At 43.6% G+C, this 12,327-nt stretch overlaps 1 protein-coding gene across 4 annotated transcripts in view; it reads left to right on the plus strand.

Annotated features, from left to right (window-relative positions):
* Positions 1-12: 12 nt before the first annotated feature.
* Positions 13-12,327, plus strand: part of LOC140604053 (zinc finger protein 285-like) — a 37,381-nt gene continuing 25,066 nt past the window's right edge. The window contains exon 1 of one of the 4 annotated variants that reach the window (XM_072774982.1): positions 13-114. The gene's annotated coding sequence lies outside the window, so the exon portion shown is untranslated. Of the gene's footprint in view, positions 174-12,327 lie in introns of all 4 variants that reach the window. The other 3 variants (XM_072774967.1, XM_072774974.1, XM_072774993.1) reach the window with 3 other exon arrangements.

Below are 12,327 nucleotides of genomic sequence, written 5' to 3' on the forward strand. Positions count from 1 at the left end.
CGTGCGGTTTCTACGGCGGCGCAGGGGCTTCTGGGGATTGTAGTCCACAGGCTTCTCGCGCCTGCGCTGTGGGCCCGGGAGCTCGCTGTGGGCGGCATTGTTCGGGGCGCTGAGGTGAGTCAGGCCGGGACCGCGCCCCCCTTCGGAGGCGTCCCGAGCGAGGAGGGGGAAAGGTGTGTGTGTTGCTGGGACCGGCCCTATCGACGTGTGGGAGGAGTTGGAAGCGGGGACTGGTGGCCAATGGAGGAGCCTCCTGGGCGGGGCGGAGTGTCGAGGGGGTCGCCCGGCATTCCCTGGGAGGAGGTGGGAGGACTGGAGCCGGGTTTGGGGGAACTGACTCCGGCAGCGCCTCTGCAGGCTCGGGATCGGGGCTGTGCGTCCCCGCGTCGGGGTTGCTGTCAGTCTCGGAATGTGCGTCTCTGGCCCGGGACCGGCACAGGAGGGCGTTGGCTCAGGTTTGAGGGTTAACGGTTTGGGCCAAGCATCCCCTGACTGTGGAGAGGGATTGGCTCCGGCCGTCATCCCCGAGTGTGGGGACGGCTTGGGCTCCTCATTCCTGGCCTCGCTTGGCTCAGCAGCCCTAGATGCTCTTGGATTCTGAAGTTTGGGATTTGGCAGATTTCTCTTGAGTCTTGGATCTCCGAGTTTGGGACTTGGCAGGTCCGACTCTAGGGGGGCATCTTTGTTACCCAAAATCCATCTTTGTTCACTACTTGGTGGGTGTTGAGGCAAAAGACACAACTAAAGCCGGATTATAGGAAAAGGAAGGATTTTCCTTGCTACAAGTAAAGGGGACGGGGGGGGGGGCGGGCGGTATTTTCCAAAGCAGGGTCTCCTGGAATAACAAAACTGGGGAAGTTTTAAGCTAATGGCTCATACATATTCATGAAGGGGCTTGCGTGCAATGAGAAATTCAGCCTGGAATTGGGGGACAAAAGTCATCCCTAAGGTAACAGAGCCCAGGTCTAATCAAAGTCATGAGGGCAAGGGTCAGCATCATCAGTTCTCTGGATCCAGTTGGTCTGGTATCTCGGTGCTCAAGTGGCTTTAGATCCTAAAAAGATAACTCAAGAGTGTGCTTCCCCTCACTTCACTTTGGAATCAGCACCATAGAGTTTACCATTGATTGATTGTTCCTGACCTGAGCAGGCTATCTCCAGCTTGATAGTGACTGTTTATTTTTATACTCTTAAGTTCCTTTAATAAAAAAAAAAAAAGATTTTATTTATTCATGAAAAGCACACAGAGAAAGGCAGAGACAAACAGGGAGGAGTAGGCTCCCCGCGGGGAGCCCGATGCGGGACTCGATCCAAGGACCCCGGGATCACACCTGAGCCAAAGGCAGATGCTCAACCACTGAGCCCAGCAGGTGCCCCTTTTTTGTTCCTTTAAATTACTAACTACTGAGGTCTATTGTGCAATTTCAACATATCCCAGGAAGTTCTGTGAGGAAGGTGCTTTGGGCATAGTGCCAGTCAGGCTTAGATCTCAAGATGGCCAGGACCTAGAATGACTGAACTGACTTTTTTTATGTCAAGAAGCTATGTCTCCTCTTTCTTGGGGGACCCCTAACTCTTTCTGCTTACCTCTTGACTTTTCTCCTCTCTCTGATTAGAAATCTGGTCTCTGAATACTGTTTGAAGAGAATTGCCTCAAATTATAAACCCCATCCTCACCTTGCATGTAGTGAGGCAGGGAATGGAGACTTTGAGGCTTATGGGATACAGAGCAAATGGCAGATTGCTCAATTGCTGTCAACAAATTAGAAATCTGAGGGGCATCTGAGTGGCTCAGCAGTTGAGCATCTGCCTTTGGCTCAGGGCGTGATGCCAGAGGTCTGGGGATCAAGTCCCTCATTGGGCTCCCTGCAGGGAGCCTGCTTCTCCCTCTGCCTGTGTTTCTGCCTCTCTCTCTCTCCCTCTGTGTGTGTGTGTGTGTCTCATGAATAAATAAATAAAATTTTTAAAAATTAGAAATTTGAACAGTGACTCTACATTTGATAAAATCAGAGAATTGATGTTAATTATTTTAGGTGTGATATTAGCACTTTTAGAACTATTTCATATCTTTTAGAACAACATAATGAAGTATTTCTGGATTACACAATATGGTGAATATGGTGTCAGGGATATGCTTCCAAATAATATGTATGTGGGCAGTGGGTAGAGGTATAGTTAAAACAAGAGAGACCAAGTGTTGATAATTGCTTAAACTGCATGATTGGTACCTGGGGGTTCATTAGACTATTCTATCTACCTCTGCATGTGTTTGAAATTCTTATGATAAAATATTTTTGAAACAATTTTCCAGTTAACCAGCTAGGAAGTGCCCTGAGAAAGCAGAAAAAGTTGGATTTACTTGTAGTTGCGTATAGTATGTGGTGGCTAGATGTTGCGAATTCCCCCTCAAACTAGACCCCTGGGCCCTGGGAGTCACTGTGAGTTCAGGGGTGTGGTCAGAGCGTCAGATGTTTCAATAAAATCCTGAAGTTTTCTTCTTTTTGTAATGAAACTGATTCATAGGTATTTTATGTCTCTTCTTTCCTTTTGAGAATGGGATAATTTTATCTTCTATCTCTGCAAACATAGGTGTGTTTTTCAACACCTCAAACCTAATATTTCCAAAACTGAGCTCCTGATCCTCTACAGAACTGGCCGCTATAAAACCTTCCCCATTTCTGTTAATGGCAGCTCCATCCTTTGAGTCATTGAGGCCAGAGCCTCCTCTCCCTGCTTTCCACCCCAGATGCAAGTGATCAGCAGATCCCATTGACTGTATCTTCAATATAAAAGCAGACCCCAGCAATTTCTCACTGCCTCCACCGCTACTTCCCTGACCCAAGGCACCATCGTCCCTTGCTGGGATTATCATGATAACCTCCTACCTGGTCTTCCTGCTCTCCTTCTTGCCTTCCTTAGTCCATTCTTAACAGCAGCCAGAGAAATCCTGTTGATAACTACATTACATCATGTAGTTATCAAGTTCAGAATCATTCCATTGTTCCCATCTAATGAAGGTAACAGCCAAAGTCCTTAAAACAGCCTAGAAGACTGCATTCCATCTGGCTCATGTTTACTTCTATTTCATGTCTGATGGCTCATTCCCTGACTCATTTCACTTCAGCCACATGCCATGTATGCTGCCACTTCTGGGTGTTGATGCTCACTTGCTGTCCCCTCTGTCTAGAATGCTCTTCAGACACATGTTTGTATTGTTCATTCCCTGACTTTGTTGGGCCTTTACCTACAGATCACCCCCGTGAGTCTTCTCCTGACCACCCCATTTCATTTCCTATCCTCCTGCCACAATTTTTTCCTTCATAGCCCTATATCTCCAGTGTCTGGATCACTGCCTCGCATATAGTACGCACTTAAGAAATATGTGTTGAAGGAAGAAATGCCATTCTTGTTCTCTCTGAGCTTATAGCCGAAGGTGGAAGATGATTAAGCAGCTGTCGTATAGTGTTATAATAGGAGAAATGCCAGCCACAGTACATATCTGCCATGGTCTCAATATTTGTATCCTCTGAAATTCATATGTTGGAATCCTAAGGCCCAATATGATGGTATTAAGAGGTAGGCTTTGAAAAGTGGTCATGGCATGAAGGCAGAGCCCCCATGAACTAGATCAATGCCCTTATGAAAGGGGCTCTAGAGAACTCCCCTGCCCATTCTGCCATGTGAAGATACAAGAAGTCTGTGATCCAGAAGAGGGCCCTCACCTAATGGTGCTGGCACCCTCATCTTGGACTTCCAGCCTCCAGAACTATGAGAAATAAATTTCTGTTGTTTATAAGCCACTCAGTATGTGGTAGTCTGTTATAGCAGCTTGAACAGATGAAGATAGTACCTAAAATGGTGATGGTTATCAAGGAGGACTTCCTGAAGAAGTAATACCCAAACTGGGACTTGAAGGATGGTAATAGTAGTAATACAGCGTTTAGACTCTGAGATTCTCCAGGATTTGGCCCCTGTTCATGTTCCCGCATTATCCTAGCCACCCTGCCCTGTGAGTCTGCGTTCTGGTCTGTACTCAGTGTGTCCTGGCCTTTGATGGGACCCCACGTGTGTGTGTGTGTGTGTGTGTGTGTGTGTGTGTGTGTGTGTGTGTGTGTTTTGCCCACACTGCCATTGTTGCTCATTAGCCTTTTCCTTCCTTGTGAGTTTGGCAAGTGCTTATTGTTTCTTCAGGCATCAACTACACAGCTCAATTATCATCTCTCAAAAGCCTCCCTGACCAGGAGGGGTTGTGTTGGATTCCTGTTCCTTGGGTCTTTGTTCAGTTATGTGGAATGTCTGTTGCAGTCCTTCTCACATCCCAGTGAATTTATTTGCTCACCTCTCTGCCTCCTCGTTTGCCTACTTTTAGATCAGGGACTGAATTTTACTTTTACATCTGGGGCTCTTAGCATGCAACCCTGTACCCAAGAGCCAACACGTATTGATTGGTTGTTGTACACTAGACACTGCTCTGAGAGCTTCACGTGTAATGACTTACTGAGTTCCCACACAACACTAAGAAATAGGTTCTCTCAACATCCTGTCTTATACACAGGAAGAAACTGAGGCACCAGGAGATAGTTTGCCCAAGGGCACACAGCCAATGGATGGTGAAGCCAGGCCTCAGACCTAGGCAGACTGGTCTCAGAGTCTACTTTTTTTTTTTTTTTTTTTTTTAAACAGCTAAGCTCTGCTGCCTTTTCTGAGTCAGCACTGAATGCGTGGGTCACATACAGGCAGTTTTCCTTGCACTTCTGATCTCGTGATCTGATCTTTTCAGTCTGAGAATTAAGTCTGGCAAAGGCCCAAACTTCTCCATTCATTCATCTATTTGGCACCTATTGCTACATGTACATGACTAGCATAATTTCCACTCATCAAAAGCACACATTACAGGAGAGAAAACAAAAAGTAACCAGAAAAATTGCCGTACAATGTGAAGAGTTATAGTGGGTGTCAGTACAAGATCTTGTGATCTGACCAAAGAAATAAGAATGATTCCCATGGACAGGGAATTTGGGAAGATCATTAGAAAAGCCCTCCCAGGGGTGCCTGGGTGGCTCAGTGGTTAAGCATCTGACTTTGGCGCAGGTCATGATCCCGGGGTCCTGGGATCAAGTCCCACATTGGGCTTCCTGCAGGGAGCCTGCTTCTTCCTCTGCCTGTGTCTCTGACTCTCTCTGTGTGTCTCTCATGAATAAATAAATAAAATTTTTTAAAAAAGAAAACTAAAAAAAAAAAAAAAAAGAGAAAAAGAAAAAAAGAAAAAAGAAAACTCTCCCATAGTCCTGTCCTTTGTAGTCACTTGGACTGGCCAGTGATGGGCTTTGTCACATTCACACAGCCATGCCTCACCAGTCTTACATTTTGTTTGTTTGTTGTTTAAAGATTTATTTATTCGAGAGAGCATGTGGGGGTAGGGAGGGGCAGAGGGAGAGAGTGTCTCAAGCAGACACCCCACTGAGCGTGGAGCCCCATGTGGGGCTTGATCCCAGGACCCTGAGATTGTGACCTGAGATTGTGACCTGACCAAGAGTTGGATGCTTAACTGACTGTGCCGCCCAGACACCCTTTAGAGATTTTAGTTGTTGTTTTGTTTTTTGTCTTTTTTTTTTTTTTTTAGATTTATTTATTTGAAAGAATGAGGAAGAGGCAGAAGGAGGGAATCTTCAAGCAGATTCCCTACTCAACAAAAAGCCTGACATGGGGCTTGATCCATGAGATCATAACCCTGAGCTTGAAACTAAGAGTTGTATGCTCAACTGACTAAGCTACCCAGACACCCCCAGCCTTAGGATTTTGGATAAGCTTTCTGAGGGTATGACTGCTGTATACATTTGTGCAGGTTGGATTCTGCACAAGGAGACCACATTGAAGCTGTGCCATTCACATAGAAAACACACACAGTTTTTCAACAAGTAGCAGCAAAAGTGCTTTGTTTCTTTGTTCTAACAAAAGTAGTATAAGAATTTTCCAACAGGTGGGAGAAAAGCATCTTAAAGAAGGGATGCATTTTTCTAATCAGTCCAAAGGTAAATGAGCATAGACAAGAGATAGCCCTGCCACAGGCCCTTAGAGCTGAAGTTAGATCTCATAGAGTCCTTTGGCTCAGATACTCACAGATCCACAGATAGACACTTTTGTCATTATCACATGACATTTACTCTCATGCACATGGAAGAAATGGCCTTTATCCTGTTCCCCAGGTGATTACACAGGATTGCTAGGTACATCCGAAAGAGTTCAGGTTAGTCTCTCTCCTCATCCTGGATCCTCTAGAAATTCTAAGAAAAAGAGCCAGGAATTTAGAAGCAGGATTTTGGGGAAGAACTTGGGGCTTAGAATTCTGACTGTGTTTCTGGGCAATTGCAGTTCCAAATTCAACTGCTGCTTTCCCCATGGATCCTCTTCCCCTCAAGAGGTTGCTGTGGGGCACCTGGGTGGCTCAGTGGTTCAGTGTCTGCCTTTGGCTCAGGGTGTGATCCTCAGGTCTGGGATTGAGTCCTGCATCAGGCTCCCCCTGGGGAGCCTGCTTCTCCCTCTGCCTGTGTCTCTGCCTCTCTCTGTGTGTCTCTCATGAATAAATAAATGAAATCTTTTTTAAAAATGACGTTTCTATGAATACCTGGTCTCTATCCTGCTGCAGTGACTCAGATAAGAGTGATGATCAGATTGAGTGAGTGAGAGGAGCATTTGCGGGGGAGAGCTGCATACACCTGGGCAGGGTCTCAGGGCATCATGCACCACATTCTCTTTGTTTCCCACTTCCAGTTCCACTTTACCTTTTTAGCCGGCCATCTGGCCTGGTTGTCTTCAGTCAGTGGGAAGTCAGAACCTGGGAGTTTGGAGAGAGAGAGAAGAGTGAGTTGGAGTATCCAGTCCTCCAGTTCTCTCTCTATAGGCTGGCTGCACTTCTCAACAAAAAGTTACAGTTCCTGCCAAGGACATTTTGCACACAGTACTCTGTTCCAGCTCCAGGGAATCCCCCTCCTGTTACCCCTTCAGGCCCAGAAGTAGTAATGACACCTTCCTGTCACTCCCAGCATAGTGCCTTCTCCCCTGTGGTTTCCTTACACCCAGCCTACACCACTGTGTAAGTAGTCTGTTTATCAATTGCCTGCCTCAAACTCGAATGTGCCATCTGGTTCCTACCAGGTCCCAACTTTATAAAAGCAGGGAGGGCTTGAAACCAGAAATCTAGGAAACCAAACTCCATCCCATATATGTGTGAGTGCATGTGTGTCCATGTGTGCATGTAAATCAACCTGACCCATTGCTGGCTCTTCAGGGAGAACAGATTTTGGAAGAGGAGAACCTGGTGTGCTTGTGTCTTTGCATGAGCACCTAGTATATCAGAGCAGATTCTATTTATGTGTTTGTTAATCTCAAGAAACTCTGAGTGCTTGATAAATGGCAGGATCTTTACCAGGTACAGCAGATAAAGGACTAAGGCTTGGTTTTGTCTTCAGGATTTATAGGTTTTTTTGGGACAGGGTTAGAGAGAAATGTTACTTGGTAGGTTTTATAAAACTATGTGATTGACACCGTACTACGAGATTTAGCAAATCTTTGTTGGAGCCCAGAATAAGGGTGATTGAAGCTTTCTAATAAAGGCAGTGAAGGAGGGGTGGAAGAGTGAAAATTTGCAAAAAGTCAATTCATATTCTATTAACCTGATTCTGTCACCCTGTAAGCTGCTAGAACATGCAGCTCAAAGGAAGGCCACCAGGCTGGTGGCAGTTGGAGAACTAAATGTTACTGCTCTATGACCAGATAATTTCAGAAATTGAGTGTATACATTTAAAAATTTGTAGAACAGTTTCAGTGATCATATGATGATTGATTACTCGAATTTTATTTTTATTTTTTTAAAGATTTTATTTATTAACGAGATGCACAGAGAGCGAGGCAGAGACATAGGCAGAGGGAGAAGCAGGCTTCCTGTGGGAAGCCCAATGTGGGTCTTGAGTCCAGGACCCCAGGATCACAACCTGAGCCAAAGGCAGACACTGAACAACTGAACCACCCAAGTACCCTTTAATCACTTTTAAATGGGCTTGAAATTTATGTCTCTGTATTTCCTTTTTCTATAAATTTCTTTTAAACTGTATTTTACCAAAATATTAGTGAAAATAATATGAAACTTGTCCTTTACCACAGATAGTTTTATTTTATTTTTTAAATAAATTTATTTTTTATTGGTGTTCAACTTACCAACATACAGAATAACACCCAGTGCTCATCCCGTCAAGTGCCCCCCTCAGTGCCCATCACCCATTCACCCCCACCCCCCGCCCTCCTCCCCTTCCACCACCCCTAGTTCATTTCCCAGAGTTAGGAGTCTTTATGTTCTGTCTCCCTTTCTGATATTTCCCACACATTTCTTCTCCCTTCCCTTATATTCCCCTTCACTATTATTTATATTCCCCAAATGAATGAGAACATATAATGTTTGTCCTTCTCCGATTGACTTCACTCAGCATAATACCCTACAGTTCCATCCACGTTGAAGCAAATGGTGGGTATTTGTCGTTTCTGATGGCTGAGTAATATTCCATTGTATACATAAACCACATCTTCTTTACCCATTCATCTTTCGATGGACACCGAGGCTCCTTCCACAGTTTGGCTATTGTGGCCATTGCTGCTATAAACATTGGGGTGCAGGTGTCCCGGCGTTTCATTGCATCTGTATCTTTGGGGTAAATTCCCAACAGTGCAATTGCTGGGTCGTAGGGCAGGTCTATTTTTAACTCTTTGAGGAATCTCCACACAGTTTTCCATAGTGGCTGCACCAGTTCACATTCCCACCAACAGTGTAAGAGGGTTCCCTTTTCTCCGCATCCTCTCCAACATTTGTGGTTTCCTGCCTTGTTAATTTTCCCCATTCTCACTGGTGTGAGGTGGTATCTCATTGTGGTTTTGATTTTTATTTCCCTGATGGCAAGTGATGCAGAGCATATTCTCATGTGCATGTTGGCCATGTCTATGTCTTCCTCTGTGAGATTTCTCTTCATGTCTTTTGCCCATTTCATGATTGGATTGTTTGTTTCTTTGGTGTTGAGTTTAATAAGTTCTTTATAGATCTTGGAAACTAGCCCTTTATCTGATATGTCATTTGCAAATATCTTCTCCCATTCTGTAGGTTCTTTTAGTTTTGTTGACTGTATCCTTTACTGTGCAAAAGCTTCTTATCTTGATGAAGTCCCAATAGTTCATTTTTGCTTTTGGTTCTTTTGCCTTTGTGGATGTATCTTGCAAGAAGTTACTGTGGCCGAGTTCAAAAAGGGTGTTGCCTGTGTTCTCCTCTAGGATTTTGATGGAATCTTGTCTCACATCTAGATCTTTCATCCATTTTGAGTTTATCTTTGTGTATGGTGCAAGAGAGTGGTCTAATTTCATTCTTCTGCATGTGGATGTCCAATTTTCCCAGCACCATCTATTGAAGAGACTGTCTTTCTTCCAGCGGATAGTCTTTCCTCCTTTATCGAATATTAGTTGACCATAAAGTTCAGGGTCCACTTCTGAGTTCTCTATTCTGTTCCATTGATCTATGTGTCTGTTTTTGTGCCAGTACCACACTGTCTTGATGACCACAGCTTTGTAGTACAACCTGAAATCTGGCATTGTGATGCCCCCAGATATGGTTTTCTTTTTTAAAATTCCCCTGGCTATTCGGAGTCTTTTCTGATTCCACACAAATCTTAAAATAATTTGTTCTAACTCTCTGAAGAAAGTCCATGGTATTTTGATAGGGATTGCATTAAACGTGTAAATTGCCCTGGGTAACATTGACATTTTCACAATATTAATTCTGCCAATCCATGAGCATGGAATATTTTTCCATCTCTTTGTGTCTTCCTCAATTTCTTTCAGAAGTGTTCTCTAGTTTTTAGGGTATAGATCCTTTACCTCTTTGGTTAGGTTTATTCCTAGGTATCTTATGCTTTTGGGTGCAATTGTAAATGGGATTGACTCCTTAATTTCTCTTTCTTCAGTCTTATTGTTAGTGTATAGAAATGCCACTGATTTCTGGGCATTGATTTTGTATCCTGCCACACTATCAAATTGCTGTATGAGTTCTAGCAATCTTGGGGTGGAGGCTTTGGGTTTTCTATGTAGAGTATTATGTCATAGGTGAAGAGGGAGAGTTTGACTTCTTCTTTGCCAATCTGAATGCCTTTAATGTCTTTTTGTTGTCTGATTGCTGAGGCTAGGACTTCCAGTACTATGCTGAATAGCAGTGGTGAGAGTGGACATCCCTGTCTTGTTCCTGATCTTAGGGGAAAGGCTCCCAGTGCTTCCCCATTGAGAATGATATTTGCTGTGGGCTTTTCGTAGATGGCTTTTAAGATGTTGAGGAATGTTCCCTCTATCCCTACACTCTGAAGAGTTGATCAGGAATGGATGCTGTATTTTGTCAAATGCTTTCTCTGCATCTAATGAGAGAATCATATGGTTCTTGGTTTTTCTCTTGCTGATATGATGAATCACACTGATTGTTTTACAAGTGTTGAACCAGCCTTGTGTCCCGGGGATAAATCCTACTTGGTCATGGTGAATAATTTTCTTAATGTACTGTTGGATCCTATTGGCTAGTATCTTGTTGAGAATTTTTGCATTCATATTCATCAGGGATATTGGTCTGTAATTCTCCTTTTCGGTGGAGTCTTTGTCTGGTTTTGGAATTAAGGTGATGCGGGGATCCCTGGGTGGCGCAGCGGTTTGGCGCCTGCCTTTGGCCCGGGGCGCGATCCTGGAGACCCGGGATCGAATCCCACGTCAGGCTCCCGGTGCATGGAGCCTGCTTCTCTCTCTGCCTGTGTCTCTGCCTCTCTCTCTCTCTCTCTCTCTCTCTCTGTGACTATCATAAATAAAAAAAAAAAAAAGAAAGGAATTAAGGTGATGCTGGCCTCATAGAATGAATTTGGAAGCACTCCATCTCTTTCTATCTTTCCAAACAGCTTTAGTAGAATAGGTATGGTTTCTTCTTTAAACGTTTGATAGAATTCCCCTGGGAAGCCATCTGACCCTGGACTTTTGTGTCTTGGGAGGTTTTTGATGACTGCTTCAATTTCCTCCCTTGTTATTGACCTGTTCAGGATTTCTATTTCTTCCTGTTCCAGTTTTGGTAGTTTGTGGCTTTCCAGGAATGCGTCCATTTCTTCTAGATTGCCTAATTTATTGGTGTATAGCTGTTCATAATATGTTTTTAAAATCGTTTTTATTTCCTTGGTGTTGACAGTGATCTCTCCTTTCTCATTCATGATTTTATTAATTTGGGTCTTCTCTCTCTTCTTTTTAATAAGGCTGGCTAATGGTTTATCTATCTTATTAATTCTTTCAAAGAACCAACTCCTGGTTTTGTTGATCTGTTCCACAGTTCTTCTGGTCTCAATTTCGTTGAGTTCTGCTCGGATCTTTATTAACTCTCTTCTGGGTGTAGGATCTATTTGCTGTTTTTTCTCTAGCTCCTTTATGTGTAAGGTTAGCTTTTGTATTTGAGTTCTTTCCAGTTTTTGAATGGATGCTTGTATTGCGATGTATTTCCCCCTTAGGACTGCTTTTGCTGCATCCCAAAGATTTTGAACAGTTGTATCTTCATTCTCATTAGTTTCCGTGAATCTTTTTAATTCTTCCTTAATTTCCTGGTTGACCCTTTCATCTTTTAGCAGGATGGTCCTTAACCTCCACGTGTTTGAGGTCCTTCCAAACTTCTTGTTGTGTTTTAGTTCTAATTTCAAGGCATTATGGTCTGAGAATATGCAGGGGACGATCCCAATCTTTTGGTATCGGTTCAGACCTGATTTGTGACCCAGTATGTGGTCTATTCTGGAGAAAGTTCCATGGGCACTTGAGAAGAATGTGTATTCAGTTGCGTTTGGATGGAAAGTTCTGTAGATATCTGTGAAATCCATCTGGTCCAGTGTATCATTTAAAGCTCTCGTTTCTTTGGAGATGTTGTGCTTAGAAGACCTATCGAGTATAGAAAGAGCTAGATTGAAGTCACCAAGTATAAGTGTATTATTATCTAAGTATTTCTTCACTTTGGTTAATAATTGATTTATATATTTGGCAGCTCCCACATTCGGGGCATATATATTGAGGATTGTTAAGTCCTCTTGTTGTATAGATCCTTTAAGTATGATATAGTGTCCCTCTTCATCTCTCACTACAGTCTTTGGGGTAAATTTTAGTTTATCTGATATAAGGATGGCTACCCTGCTTTCTTTTGAGGACCATTTGAATGGTAAATGGTTCTCCAACCTTTTATTTTCAGGCTGTAGGTGTCCTTCTGTCTAAAATGAGTCTCTTGTAGACAGCAAAT

This window comes from Canis lupus, chromosome 1 (assembly GCF_048164855.1).
Source record: "Canis lupus baileyi chromosome 1, mCanLup2.hap1, whole genome shotgun sequence".
NCBI classification, from domain to species: domain Eukaryota; kingdom Metazoa; phylum Chordata; class Mammalia; order Carnivora; family Canidae; genus Canis; species Canis lupus.